The 14,873-nt window shown below is 37.6% G+C and overlaps 1 protein-coding gene across 1 annotated transcript in view; it reads left to right on the top strand.

Annotated features, from left to right (window-relative positions):
• The window catches only part of LOC125864367 (sphinganine C4-monooxygenase 1-like), a 752,368-nt gene that overhangs the window by 703,887 nt on the left and 33,608 nt on the right, over window positions 1-14,873 (top strand). The gene's annotated exons all lie outside the window — the stretch shown is intronic.

Below are 14,873 nucleotides of genomic sequence, written 5' to 3'. Positions count from 1 at the left end.
TTAGTCTATTATTAAGATATATACCATGATTATCTCTCATAATTCTTGTAGGTTATGATCAATTGTAATTTATGAAATATGAGCTAATACATAATCCATACAAAAATCATTTGAAGTAGTAATTGAGGTCAAATCCATATTCCATACTTTATGGGTTAGACATATATAAGATTGATTAGTGTTGGTTTATTAGCATTTTAATATTAATATTTTTAATATATTAATTTGCTTTATTTTGGAGTTAGAAAGAATGATGAATGTTTCAGCAGTTAGTGGACAATTATCATTGCTAGAACGTTAAGCATTAGTGCCTAATTACTCATTTCTGTTAATCAATTTGCACAGGCATTATTGGCCATTATGTGATGGTTACAATGTTGTTATTGCTGTTGTATTATTCTGGCAGAACTAGTAGTGGTCAACTATGACCATTACTCCTCCATATTGAAATCCCATTCTTTATTTCTCCATTATACCTTGTAACCTATGTAATTCTTAGGCCATTTATCTTCACTATTTACCACACCATTATCTTCCTATTCATTGCTAGGAAGACTTCTTCTAGTATAAATAGTGGTGGTCTTCATTTGGTGTGACACACAGAATACAACAAGAAATATAGAATGCATAAGGTTTGTCAAAAAGAGAGTTCTTATTAGTTGAAGGAAGGTGTTTCTTTTTGTGGAGCTTTGGACTCAACTCTTGTCCAGAGTTGTTGAGTTATACTTTGTGTTAAGGCTGTTGTATCCTGGAGGGGACAAGTCAAGAAGGACTACTGCTGGACCGGTGAAAACATTTGCTGCAGTGGGCTTGAATCTCCTTAAAGAGAGCGAGATATCCGCGCCTCAGCCTGAAGAGATTTATTTCTTCATTTTTATTTTCAATTGTAATCTTGTATTTTTGTTATCTTGTAAGTTTTCACTAACAATTTTAACTGAGAAGAATCCTAATAAAGTAGACATCGTCTCTATGAATGATGATGAAAATATTTCTCATTTAGAGAAAGTGGAAAAGTACGATGGTGATTCCTATAAGTGTCGGTATTATATTCTTAATTGTCTATCTGATAATTTTTATGATTATTATGATAGAACTTACTCTAGTGCAAAGAAAATTTGGAAAGCATTGCAGAGTAAGTATGATACGAGGAGGCTGGAGCGAAAAAATATGCGGCTAGTAGATTTTTTCATTTTCAAATGGTAGACAACAAATCAGTGGTAGACCAAGCTCAAGACTTTATAATGATTGTTGGTGAGCTAAGGTGTGAGGAGGTAAAAATTGGAGATAACCTTATTGTTTGTGGCATAGTAGATAAACTTCCACCTTCTTGGAAGGAATTTCAAAAAAACTATGCGCCACAAACAAAAGGAAACCTCCCTTGAAACCTTGATAATGAAAATCCACATGGAAGAAGAGGCTAGGGGACAAGATGCACTTTTACAAATAGAAGAGAGCAACATCACAACGAAGGTAAATTTAATTACTTCAAATAATGCTACTCCTGAATCTCACAAAAATACATCTTTGAAGCCTAAGAAGAAAAAATTCAAGAAAAATAATGGTAGACCTCCCAAGAAAAATAATGGTGAAAATAACCAAGCACAAAATCAACAAGTTCAAGACAAGGGACCATGATTTATTTGTGGCAAGAGTGGACATATTGCTCGATTTTGCAAATTTCGGAAACGTGGTCCTAACCCTCAGGTAAACGTTACCGAAGAACCTTTTGTGGCGGTGATTACCGACATAAACATGGTTGAGAATGTTGATAGATAGTGGGCAGATTTTGGTGCAAACCATCATATCTGTTATGACAAAGACTGGTTTAAGAAATATACTCATTTTGAGGAGCCCAAAACCATCATGCTTGGTGATGCTCACACTACTTAAGTGCTTGGAAAGGGAGATGTCGAATTGTGTTTTACTTCTGGAAGGATGTTAACTTTGAAAGATGTACTTTATACTCCTTCTATGAGGAAAAATTTGATGTCTAGTTTTCTTCTTAATAAAGCAGGCTTTAAACAGATTATTGAATCTGATCAATATGTAATAGTGAAGAAGGGTATTTTTGTGGGGAAGGGGTATGCATGTGATGGGATGTTCAAACTGAATGCTGAAATGAATAAAGTTTCTACTTCTGTTTATATGCTTTCTTCTACCAATTTTTGGCATGCTCGTTTGTGTCATATTAATGATCGTTATGTTGGAATCATGAGTAGTTTAGGATTAATTCCAATGATTAAAAAGAATTTTAAAAAGTGTGAGGCTTGTAGTAAAACCAAAATCACTAAAAGGCCTCATTTTCAAGTTGAAAGAAAAACTGATTTGTTAGAATTAGTTCATACTGATATTTGTGAACTTGGTGGAATTTTAAGTCGTGGAGGTAATAGATATTTTATCACTTTCATTGATGATTTTTCTTAGTTTACATATGTTTACTTGATGAAAAATAAAAGTGTTGCTTTTGAAAATTTCAAAACTTATCTCCATGAGGTTGAAAATCAGTTTGGAAGAAAAATAAAAAGAATTAGAAGTGATAGAGGCCGTGAATATGAGTCAAATGAGTTTAATTCTTTTGTTAGATCAATTGGGAATAATTCATGAAACTACTCCTCCTTACTCTCATTCATCTAATGGAGTAGCGGAAAGGAAAAATAGAACTTTGGTTGAATTGACTAATGCCATGCTTATTGAGTCACATGCACCTTTAAATTTTTGGGGTGAAGCTATTTTAACTGCTTGTTATGTGTTGAATCGTGTGCCTCATAAAAAGTCTAAATTGACACCTTTTGAATTGTGGAAAGGTTACAAGCCAAGTTTGGGATATCTAATAGTTTGGGGTTGTCTAGCCTTTGTGAGGCTATGGATCCCAAGATTACAAAATTGGGTAAGAAAGTTACTACTTGTGCTTTTCTTGGTTATGCTTCAAATAGTACAACCTATAGATTTTTTAATCTTGAAGATAATACTGTGATAGAATCGGGTGATGCTATTTTTCATGAAAATAAGTTTCCTTTTGATTCTAAAAATAGTGGGGGTCAAAGGATTGAACAAAATATTTTGTCACTACCTAGTTCTTCTACTTCTACTTTGAAAAATAAAGAAGTCAATGATTTTGAGTTAAGAAGAAGTAAAATAGTTAGAGTAGAAAAAGATTTTGGTCCTAATTTTATGTGTTTAATGTTGGAGATGACCCTCTCACTTTGAAAGAAGCATTATCTTCACATGATTCTATATTTTGGAAAGAGGCTGTAAATGATGAAATGGAATCTCTAATTTCTAATAAAACTTGAAAGTTAGTTGATTTACCACCGGGTTGTAAAACTATTGGTTGCAAATGGGTCTTAAGAAAAAAGTTGAAACCAGATGGATCTATTGATAAATACAAGGCTAGACTAGTTGCAAAAGGTTTTAAACAACTAAAAGGCCTAGAATTTTTTGATACTTTTTCACCGGTAACAAGAATTACATCCATAAGACTTTTAATTACTATGGCTGCAATTTTTGATTTGCAAATTCATCAAATGGATGTAAGAACTGCTTTTTTAAATGGAGACCTAAATGAGGAAATTTATATGGATCAACCCGAGTCTTTTGTTGAAGCAGGCCAAGAAAGCAAAGTATGTAAACTTACTAAATCCCTATATGGCTTGAAACAGGCACCTAAGCAATGGCATGAAAAGTTTGATTCTTGCATGATTGAAAATGGTTTTAAAACAAATGAGTGTGATATGTGTATATATCATAAGTCTTGGAATAATTCACTTGTGATTATTTGCTTATATGTTGATGATTTATTGATCGTTGGCTCTAACATGAATGTTATTGATGAAGCTAAAAATATTCTTAGAAGCCATTTTGATATGAAAGATCTTGGTGAGACAAATTTTATTCTTGGAATAAATATAACAAGAACATGTGATGGAATTTTCCTTGACCAGTCACATTATGTTGAGAAAAATTTGAAAAAATATAACTTTTTTTATTGCAAGCATGTTGCTACTCCTTTTGATTCAAGTGTTCACTTATTTCCTGTTGAAAGTGAAAATGATATAATAAATCAAAAGGAATATGCTAGCATAATAAGAAGTTTGAGATATGTGACTGATTGTACTAGGCCTGATATTACATATGCAGTAGGAGTACTTGACAGGTTTACAAGCAAGCCATGTAATGAAATTGGCATGCTGTAACAAGAGTTATGAGATATTTAATTGGAACGAAAAATTGTGGTTTGTTCTATAAAAAATATCCTGCTGTACTTGAACGCTTTTGTGATGCAGATTGGAACATTTTATCAGGTGATTCATGTTCTACCACTGGTTATGTATTTACTTTAGGTGGTGGTGCTATTGTTGGAGATCAAAAAAGCAAACTATAATTGCTAACTCTACCATAGAGGCTGAACTAATTGCTTTAGCTTCAGCTAGTGAGGAAGCGAATTGGTTAAGAGATTTATTATTTCAAATATCTTATTTTGAAAAACCAATTCCTCCTATTTTAATTCATTGTGATAACACCACTACGATTAGTAGAGTTCAAAACCGTTATTACAACGGCAAATCCAGACCTATAAGGAGGAAACATAGTAATGTAAGATCATATTTGACAAATGGTACCATTAATGTTGATTATGCCAAATCTTGTGACAATCTTGCAGATCCTCTTACTAAGGCCTTAACAAGAGAAAAGGTCTGGAGCACATCGAGGGGGATGGGATTGAAGCCTACAAATCCTTGAGTCATATATGAGGAAACCCAACCTGGAGACTAGAGATCCTATAACCAGGTTCAAAGGGAAAACTAATCATATGATGACTTGTTGTGAAAAAATGCACTATCTTTTTATTTCCCTCCCTATGATGTGAGTGCATTTGTTTCCTGTAGTTTGTGAAGGTTGAGTTGATAAAACTCTTAATGAATATATGTAGCCCATATGGGTGGAGTGTTAAGCTTACAGGAGCACTCTAGACAGATTTCACCTATGTGATGTGTGGAAGTAGGTCGCTTCCTATGAGAATTGACTTATTCTCAAAAGCACTCATGAAATCGGGATAGCACATGGCCATAACATGCTGGCTTTAAAGCACATGTCAACACCTTGATTATTATGTGTGAGCAGTGATATTTTATTTCCCTTAAACAGTCATAATTCAAGTCTGAGACCACTATGACTCTGGAGTAAAAGTTATTGTTTCACTAAGTGGAGGTTCAATGCAGAGCACACCTTTATTATGCATAGTAGTCTTTCTTCAGCTGATGGACTCTCTTATCTAATATTAAAATGAGTGGGGAATTGTTGGTTTATTAGCATTTTAATATTAATATTTTTAATATATTAATTTGCTTTATTTTGGAGTTAGAAAGAATGATGAATGTTTCAGCAGTTAGTGGACAATTATCATTGCTGGAACGTTAGCATTAGTGCCTAATTACTCATTTCTGTTAATCAATTTGCATAGGCATTATTGGCCATTATGTGATGGTTACAATATTGTTATTGCCATTGTATTATTCTGGCAGAACTAGTAGTGGTCAACTATGACCATTACTCCTCCATATTGAAATCCCATTCTTTATTCCTCCATTATACCTTGTAACCTATGTAACTCCTAGGCCATTTATCTTCACTATTTACCACACCATTATCTTCTTATTCATTGCTAGGAAGACTTCTTCTAGTATAAATAGTGGTGGTCTTCATTTGGTTTGATACACACAATACAACAAGAAATATAGAGTGCATAAGGTTTGTCAAAAAGAGAGTTCTTATTAGTTGAAGGGAAGTGTTTCTTTTTGTGGAGCTTTGGACTCAACTCTTGTCCAGAGTTGTTGAGTTATACTTTGTGTTAAGGCTATTGTATTCTGGAGGGGACAAGTCAAGAAGGACTACTGCTGGACCGGTGAAAACTTTTGCTGCAGTGGGCTTGAATCTCCTTAAAGAGAGCGAGATATCCGCGCCTCAGCCTGAAGAGATTTATTTCTTCATTTTTATTTTCAATTGTAATCTTGTATTTTTGTTATCTTGTAAGTTTTCACTAACAATTAGTGATCAATATACTCTTAATCAGTGAAAGAAATATTCATTTACACGAAAAAACATTTCTTTCTAAAAAATATGCATATATGTAATATAATTGGCGGTTAACACTTGAAAATAATGTAAAATATATATCAATTTATAATAAGTAAATGAACTCTTGTAGCCTCCACAACCTCAGACCTAAATTTGTATATAAATGAAGTTATGATGACTAACATAAGTTGAACAGATTCATTTTAGAATAGAAAATCAAATTGAGAATCAGAATTGCACTTGGAGCCTATCGTTAGAACAAACAACACACCAACGACCAAATTTGCTATACTAGTAGGGCTTGTGAGCAAAGTAAGAAATCTTATTTTATCCTTAAGGATAGCAGAGGTCGAATCAATTAGGTTACTGGTAAAGAACCTCTACTTAAGCAGAAATCATAAGAGAAGAAATGTTCACAGAAGGTTGGGAAATAGTACCCCCAATTCACCAGGTTCTACCATTGCAAGACCAAATCATACTCAAAAGAAAAGCTTGATCCTAGTTCAGAAACAACGCTAGTTATATGCTTAACACATGCAAGTCGAAAGGGAGCTTTTTTCACCTAGGAGGTGAGAAAAGATAAGAAAAAAATAGTGGACGATTGCGTAACATGTGGGAATTTATTGAACAGTTTAGGCCAAATCTTGAAGAAAGCAAAAGAAACTATTGTTTGATGAGCTTGTATAGTATTAGGTAGTTGTTCAGGTTAAGGATGACCAAGTTAATGATGATTAGCTGGTCTTTTTGGTGATTAGGCACACTGGGATTGATACATGGCTCAGACTCCCACGGAGGGCAGCAGTGGGGAATCTTGGATAATGGACAAAAGCTCAATCCAACAATATCACGTGAGTGAATAAGGGAAATGTCGTTTGTAAATCTCTTTTGTCGAGTGCGCGATCATGACAAGACTCAAGGAAGAAGCCTCAATTAACTTCGTGCCAGCAGTCACGGTAAAACCGGAGGAGGGGGCAATGTCCGTCAGAATGACTGGGTGTAAAGGGGACGTAAGTGGTGAATCGGGTTTAAAGTTAACGTCTTTCACTTAATGAATCACGCCTTTTTCAATGCATTACTATTTCTGAGTGAATGTTCGGTGATTCATTCCATGTCAGATGAGCAAGATATGCGGAAGATGGGGAGAGGGGGCTTGCCTTCCTCATTCCCTTTTACCTATGACATGATGCTTCTGGACAATTTATCTCTAATTGGATTTCCTTTTCTAACTAAATTTTATTCCAAAGATGTGATCTTAGAGCTCGGTTACACTAAGTGTACCATTAAAGGGAACTTTGCTTTCTGGTTGGGAAGTGTCTCTGTCCTTTTCACTATGTATTACTCTTTTTGTTTACTTCTCTAACATTTCTAGTTCTAACAAATTCATTCAGGCGATACATCTTATGATGCTATGACGTACCCATTCTTATGACCATTCCTTTAATACTTCTGGCTCTCAGGGGTCTCTTTGTAGGATACTTGGTCAAAGTATGACATATTATCTCATACGTATTGGGACGAAACGGTTGTTGCTCACCCGACAAGATCACACGGGGTCATAATTCACCCAACACGATCATCCGAGGTGAACAAGAATTAAGGAACGGATGTAGGCGAAATTCCCGCCAACAAATGAGATGTTCAGTCGACTCCCTTCTCTTTTGTGGGGGTCCCGACCCCTATGAGTAAGTGATATATCATGAGTTTATGGTATTGTTAATACATTTCACTTAAGAGTTGTGTGTGTCTAGGGCCATTTTGTATTGGTTTTTATGTATTTTTATCATGTATGTAGGAAATATGTTCAGACGTGGAAATTGAGAGACACAGCTGAAGGATGCGCAGAAAAGGGCATCTACGAAGGTAATTCGCGGACTGTAGGTCCATTCACACTCTGTAGATCGGTGTCGTAGATGGGCAGGCAAAGCATTAAAGAAGATTAGAGAATTCTTGACCAAGTGTGGAACCACGGTTGCAATCGACGGACCATAGATTGATCTACAGACCGTAATGTTGCTCCATCAAATGATTCAAAAAAGTGGTTCCAGTACCTGATTTTGAAGATTCTAAGTGTCGAGCTACGGAGGAGGATCTACGGACTGTGGATCAAACCACGGTCCGTACTGTTGATCCGTCGTTTGCTTCAGAGATGATGTTTTGGAAGCAAAAAATTTGCCCAAGTCCTGAGTCACGGAAAGGACCAACGGACCGTAGGTTAATCCACGGTTCGTAGGTCAGTATTGCCGATCGAAACCGCGTCCTGAAATATTATTTCCTTATTTCGTTTCCTTTTTAGTTAGGACTTATTTTTCTATATATAGGGCATGTAAACCTCGTTTTTGGGGGTTAGACTTTATTACTTTTGTCCTTGTTTTTGGCTTTGGAGATTAACTTGCAACTTTAGCAATTCTTTATTTCCTAAGTTTGTTTTGAAGATTTTGACTTTGAAATTCAAGTTGAGATTCTGGGTTTATTATTCTCATTACGTAAGTTTATGATTTCTTTATCTAAAAATATGAATTGTGTTCTTGCTACTATGGGTAACTAAATCCACAACTAGGGTTGTGCGAACCATGAGCGATTAACAAAGTATGAATAGTAACTAAGTAATTCTTAAATAGTGTTATTGCATGCATTGATAATTCTTTCATTTAGAAGTCTATTTAACGAGTGCATGCGTTAGAACTCGTCTTGTTGCTACTTGCCGGACCAAGGATATAGTTAATAAGAAAAGTATTATCAACATAGATTTAGTGTAATACTATCTAATAGTCTAATGTCGATTGGTGCGAGGGTGAAAACTAAGCCATACATCGATGTGATGTCTAATATGAGGTGAAGGTAAGGGTTAGTAAATTACACACACATAGTCGGACCAAAGTGCGGGGTGAAATTCTCTAGTTGTCGGACCAAGGAATTAGAGATACCTAACTTATCACTTTGCATGTAATATACTAGAAAAGGATTACTATTACTAGGATTATCGCGTTATGAGTTTATGGGGAATACGTACACCCTAGTTTCTCTCTCGTCTTGATAACAACAAAAGTTTGAATCTTGTTTACTAATTGTTCACATAAATTTCAGAATTTGTTTCACAAATCCCCCCCCCCTCTTTTAATTACTTGTTTTTGGAAATACATTGACTAAACGAATATAATCGTCAGTTAAGTTTAAGTCTAAACAAAATTCCTCGGGATTTCTTTACTTAATAATGATAGCTTATGCTTCTTTAGGGAGGTGCAATTTGAGCGTATCAATTTTTGACGCCGCTGACGAGGAATTTGGCTTTTAGATTAAGTTTAACTACGTTATTGAACTTTAGTCAAATATTTCCTAATTTTACTTTTTTATTTTTGTTTTTGTCTCTCTCAGATTCCTACTCTAGTGTATTCCAAGTACACGGAGTCAAGGAGAACCACTTACTCCCTACGATCTAGAACTAAACTGAACTTTGCGGAGAATGAATAATCAAGGATTGCGAGTTAATCCTATCAGAGGAGAGTTAGGTGACGGTGTTGGGTTGCAGCCTTCGAGGGTTGGTGATGAGAATAATCAGATTCAAGCTGAGAGTCTATTGAGAGATACAGTCAGGGTACAAGATCAACCCCAAGGCCAAGACTGCATGACAACTATAGGGTCAACTTTAATGTTGCTGAATCTGACGGACCTCTTGTTCTACCCCCTCTACCTCCGGGGCATACATTTATGGTGACTTGCAGTTTGATGCAGATGCTCAGAGCGAGGGGGTTGTTTGCTGGTCTAGCCACGGAGGATCCACATGCGTATGTAACCAAGCTGAGAAGTGTTTGCAAAAGTTATATGGGTTGACCAGACTTGGACATGAATGTTATTGGATTGTGAGTATTCCCTCTATCATAAACCGGCGATGCTGTTGTGTGGTTTAATGATCTTCATTATAACTTAATATATACATAGGAACAAATGACTGATGCATTCCTAGCAAAATTCTTTCCAGTGTCCAAGAAGTTGAACCACAAAGATAAACTCAACAATTTTGTAGCACTACCTGGAGAGTCTGTGAGTAGTTCTTGGGACAGGTTCACTGCTTTCATACGAGGTGTTCCGAATCACCGTATTGATGATGAGTCGCTGAAGGAATATTTCTACCGAGGCAGTGCTTGATACTATTGATGGAGGTTCATATGGTGAGTGTACTTTTGAGCAAATTGCGAAGAAACTGGAGAAGATCTCTCGAAATAACAAAGCTTGGAGCACTAGAAAGTCAGAGACTGGGAAGAACACGTTTTCCATTCAAGCTACAAACAACCAGTCTGCAGATGAGATTCGTGAGGAGATGGCTTAGATGAGGACCGAACAAGGGTTGGTGTTGAAGCATGTGAGCAGAGGTGCGAAGAAGGTAAATGTTGTGAATTATTTGATTAGGAATCCACCACCAGTTGAGGAGTGTTACTATGAAGAGGATGCTTATGTGGTGATGATCAGACGGGGGGTTTTCGACCAAACGCACAAGGTTCCAATACGGATAATTGGCCCCAGGGTCAAGGAAACCAAGGTCAGAACTATGGCAACTACAACTGAAAGGGTCAACATGTCCGGGATGGGAATTTCAATCGCGACAACAACTACAACCAGAACAACTATGGCAACAAAAATGATCGGTTTGGACCTTATGTTCCCTCTCAAAATAGGAAATCTAGTCCTAGGGAAGCTGGAAGTAATATGTCACGTATTGAGGATATGATGCAGAAGATGAGGAGGAGGTTTGATGCAACTGATGGGAATGTAAAGGAGATGAGAAATGATTTGTCTGGTATTGGTCAAAAATTTGATGCCCATGCAGTGTCAATCAAGCATTTCGAGTAGCAGATGACTCAGTTGTCAACTATAGTAAATCCACGTCAACCTGGCACTCTTCCTAGCAACACTATCCAAAATCCAAAGAATGATGGGCATTGTATAGCAGTCACTACACGAGGGGGTAAGCAAACCATTGATCCACCTATGCCGTTTGGGGAGGAAATTAAGAATAGTAAAGATGATGATGTGGTCGAGATAAGTGGAGAGTCCGAGAATGCGATAGAGAAAAAAGCGGTGGTAACTCAGAAAGTTGTCCATATTCCTAGACCTCAACCTCCCTTCCCACAGAGGTTAGCGAAGAAGACTGAAGAAGGCAAATACCGCAGGTTTATTAGCATGTATTGATAGAGGCTTTGGAGCATATGCTTGGGTATGCAAAATTTATGAAGGACATGGTGACAAAGAAGAGGGCAGTGAGCTTCAAAGATGATGGTAGATTGCAACATTGTAGTGCTATTGCTACAAGGTCCCTTGTGCAGAAAAAAGAGGATCCTGGTGCCTTCACTATTCCATGTACTATCGGGTTGTTGCATTTTGCTAAGGCATTGTGTGATCTTGGTGCTAGCATTAATCTGATGCCACTGTCTATTTACAAGAAGTTGGGTCTAGGAGATCCAAAACCGACTGCGATGCGGTTGGTCATGGCCGATAGAATTGTGAAGAGGCCCATTGGTATGCTCCATGATGTACTAGTAAAAGTGGAGTCGTTCATCTTTCTGTCGGATTTTGTGATTCTTGACTGTGAGGTTGATTTTGAGGTTCCCATCATTCTTGGGAGACTATTCCTTGCCACTAGGCGCGTTTTAGTTGATATGGAAAAAGGGCAGATGAAGTTCAGACTGAACAATGAATAGGCAACTTTCAATATCTGTAGGTCTATGAAGCAGAGTAGTGAGCTCCAATCGGTATCTGCGATAACATATAGAGTTGAGAGTGGGTCTGAGGTGAAGATTGAAGAGAGAATGGGTGTTAAGGCACTAGCAGCGGTTATGATGAACTTTGAGAGTGATGGTATTGAGGAGTATGATAAGTTGGTCACCGCACTTGATAGGTGCAAATATCGTTCGAAACCAAAGAAACTGGAGTTAGACATGAAAAATTGTGAGTCCCCACCCACAAGATCGTCTGTTGAGGAGGCGCTAAAATTGGAGCTTAAGGCTCTACCATCACATTTGAGGTACGTATTCTTGGGAAAAGATGATACTTTACCGATCATCATTGTGATAGATTTGAATGAGCGACAGGTAGAGTGTTTGGTTTCTCTGTTAAAGAGGTTCAAGCAAGCTATTAGGTGGACTATTGCGGACATTTTGGGATCCCTCCTGGAATCTGTTCTCATAAAATCCAACTCATGCCAGATTACAAGCCTAGTATTGAGCACCAAAGAAGATTAAATCCGCCTATGCAAAAGGTAGCTAAAAAGGAGATCATCAAGTGGTTGGATGCTGGAGTTATCTATCCCATTGCAGATAGTAGTTAAGTGTGTCATGTTCAATGTGTGCCCAAGAAAAGTGGAATTACTGTGGTTCCTAATAAGAGAAATGAGCTTGTTCCGATGCGGCCCGTGACTGGATGGAGAGTCTGCATGGACTACCGGAAACTAAATGCTTGGACAGAAAAGGACCATTTCCCTATGCCATTCATGGATCAAATGTTGAATAGACTTGCTGGTAAGCGTTGGTATTGTTTTCTTGATGGTTTTTTGGGCTACAATCAGATTTCTATAACCCCAGAAGACCAAGAAAAGACCACCTTCACTTGCCCTTATGGGACTTTCTCCTTCAAACGAATGCCATTTAGGTTGTGCAATGCTCCATAGACCTTCCAGTGTTGTATGATGTTGACATTCTCTGATATGGTGGAGATCATTATTGAGGTATTTATGGATGATTTCTCTGTGGTAGGTGACTCTTTTAATCGATGTCTGGATCATTTGGCAGAGGTGCTTAAAAGGTATGAAGACTGCAATCTGGTGCTAAATTGGGAGAAGTGCTACTTTATGGTGAAAAAAGGGATAGTTCTGGGTCATCGAATTTCTGAGAAGGGCATTGAGGTTGATAGAGCAAAAGTAGAGGTAATAGAAAAACTTCCACCACCTATCTCTGTAAAAGGTGTTAGAAGTTTTCTTGGGCATGCAGGTTTCTATAGGAGGTTCATCAAGGACTTCTCTAAAATTGCACATCTGTTGTGCAAACTGCTCGAAAAGAAGTATAAGTTTGATTTTGATAATGCTTGTCTACGAGAATTTGGAGAGTTGAAAGAGAAGTTGGTTACTGCACCTATCATTATTTCACCAGATTGGGGACAACCGTTTGAGGTAATGTGCAATGCGAGTGGAGTGGCGCTTGGTGTAGTATTAGGACAGAGGAGAGAGAAAATTCTTCATCCTATTTACTATGTTAGCAAAGTTCTAAATGTTACCCAGAAGAATTATACTGTGACTGAACAAGAACTTCTTGCGGTAGTTTTCGCATTCGAGAAATTTTGATCCTACTTGCTTGGTACTAAGGTCATAGTGCATACTGACCATTCTGCATTGAGGTATTTGATGGCGAAAAAGGATGCAAAACCGAGGTTGATTAGATGGGTATTGTTGCTGCAAGAGTTTGATTTTCTGGTAAAATATAGAAAGGGGACCGGATATCAAGTTGCCCATCACTTGTCTAGATTAGAGGAAGAGGCTACGCTAAAGCTTGGTGATAGGCCTGAAATTAATGATGTTTTTCCAGATGAACAGGTATTGGCCGCTTCTCATGATTTGATTCCTTGGTTCGCAGACTTTGCTAATTATTTGGCAAGCGATTTGGTGCCCTCGGATTTGTCTTTTCACCAAAAGAAAAAGTTTATGCATGATGTGAAGAAATTATTTTGGGATGAGCCTTACTTGTATCGTAGTTGTGATGATGGGATTATTCATCACTGTGTGCTCGAGGTTGAGATGTTGAGTGTACTTGAGGTGTTTCATTCATCGCCTGTCGGTGGGCATCATAGTAGTATTCGGACTGCGCATAAGAGTTTGCAGTGTGGGTACCACTGGCCTACCATCCACCAAGATGCTCATGATTTCGCCAAGTCTTGTTACCGTTGCCAAAGAGAATGAGGGATTTCAAAGAGGCAAGAGCTTTCTATGAATCTTATATTGGTGATAGAGTTGTTTGATGTATGGGGCAGTGAATTTATGGGTCCATTTGGGAGTTCACATGGGATGAAGTATATTCTTGTTGCGGTTGATTATGTATCGAAGTGGTGGAAGCACTTGCGCTCCCCAACAATGAAGGTAAAAGTGTCACCACATTCTTGAAAAAGAATATCTTCTCCAGATTTGGCACACCGAGGGCGATTATCAGTGATGGAGGTTTCCACTTTTGTAATAAGTTGTTCAAGGCACTACTTGAGAAATATGGTGTCCACCACAATGTAGCCACTCCTTACCATCCGCAGACTAGTGGGCAGGTTGGAGTGTCCAACATAGAGATCAAACAGATTTTGGCGAAGACTGTGAATGCTAATAGAACGGATTGGTCAAGGAAGCTTGATGATGCTTTATAGGCCTATCGCACTGCATGCAAGACTCCCATAGGTATGTCTTCTTACCAACTTGTCTATGGGAAGTCTTGACATTTACCGGTAGAGATAGCGCATAAGGCTATGTAGGCGATGAAGAAGCTAAATTTGGATTGGGGCGCCGCATCTAATCAAAGAATGAATGACTTGAATATGCTTGATGAGTTTCGCCTAAAAGCTTATGAAAGTTCAGCCTTGTACAAAAAGAAGATGAAGAGGTATCATGATCAAAGAATTGAAAAGTATGAATTTGTTGTAGGTGATCTTGTGTTTCTATTCAACTCTAGGTTGCGCTTGTTTCTAGGCAAACTCAAGTCCAACTGGACCAGGCCATTTTTGCTCGCAAAAGTGCTGCCCCATGGAGCGGTTGAGCTTGAGAAGAGTGAAGGAACAAG

This window comes from Solanum stenotomum, chromosome 1 (genome assembly GCF_019186545.1).
Source record: "Solanum stenotomum isolate F172 chromosome 1, ASM1918654v1, whole genome shotgun sequence".
Taxonomy (NCBI): Eukaryota; Viridiplantae; Streptophyta; class Magnoliopsida; order Solanales; family Solanaceae; genus Solanum; species Solanum stenotomum.
The sequence above is the reverse complement of the archived record's forward strand: the minus strand, read 5'-3'. Positions and strand labels throughout refer to the sequence as shown.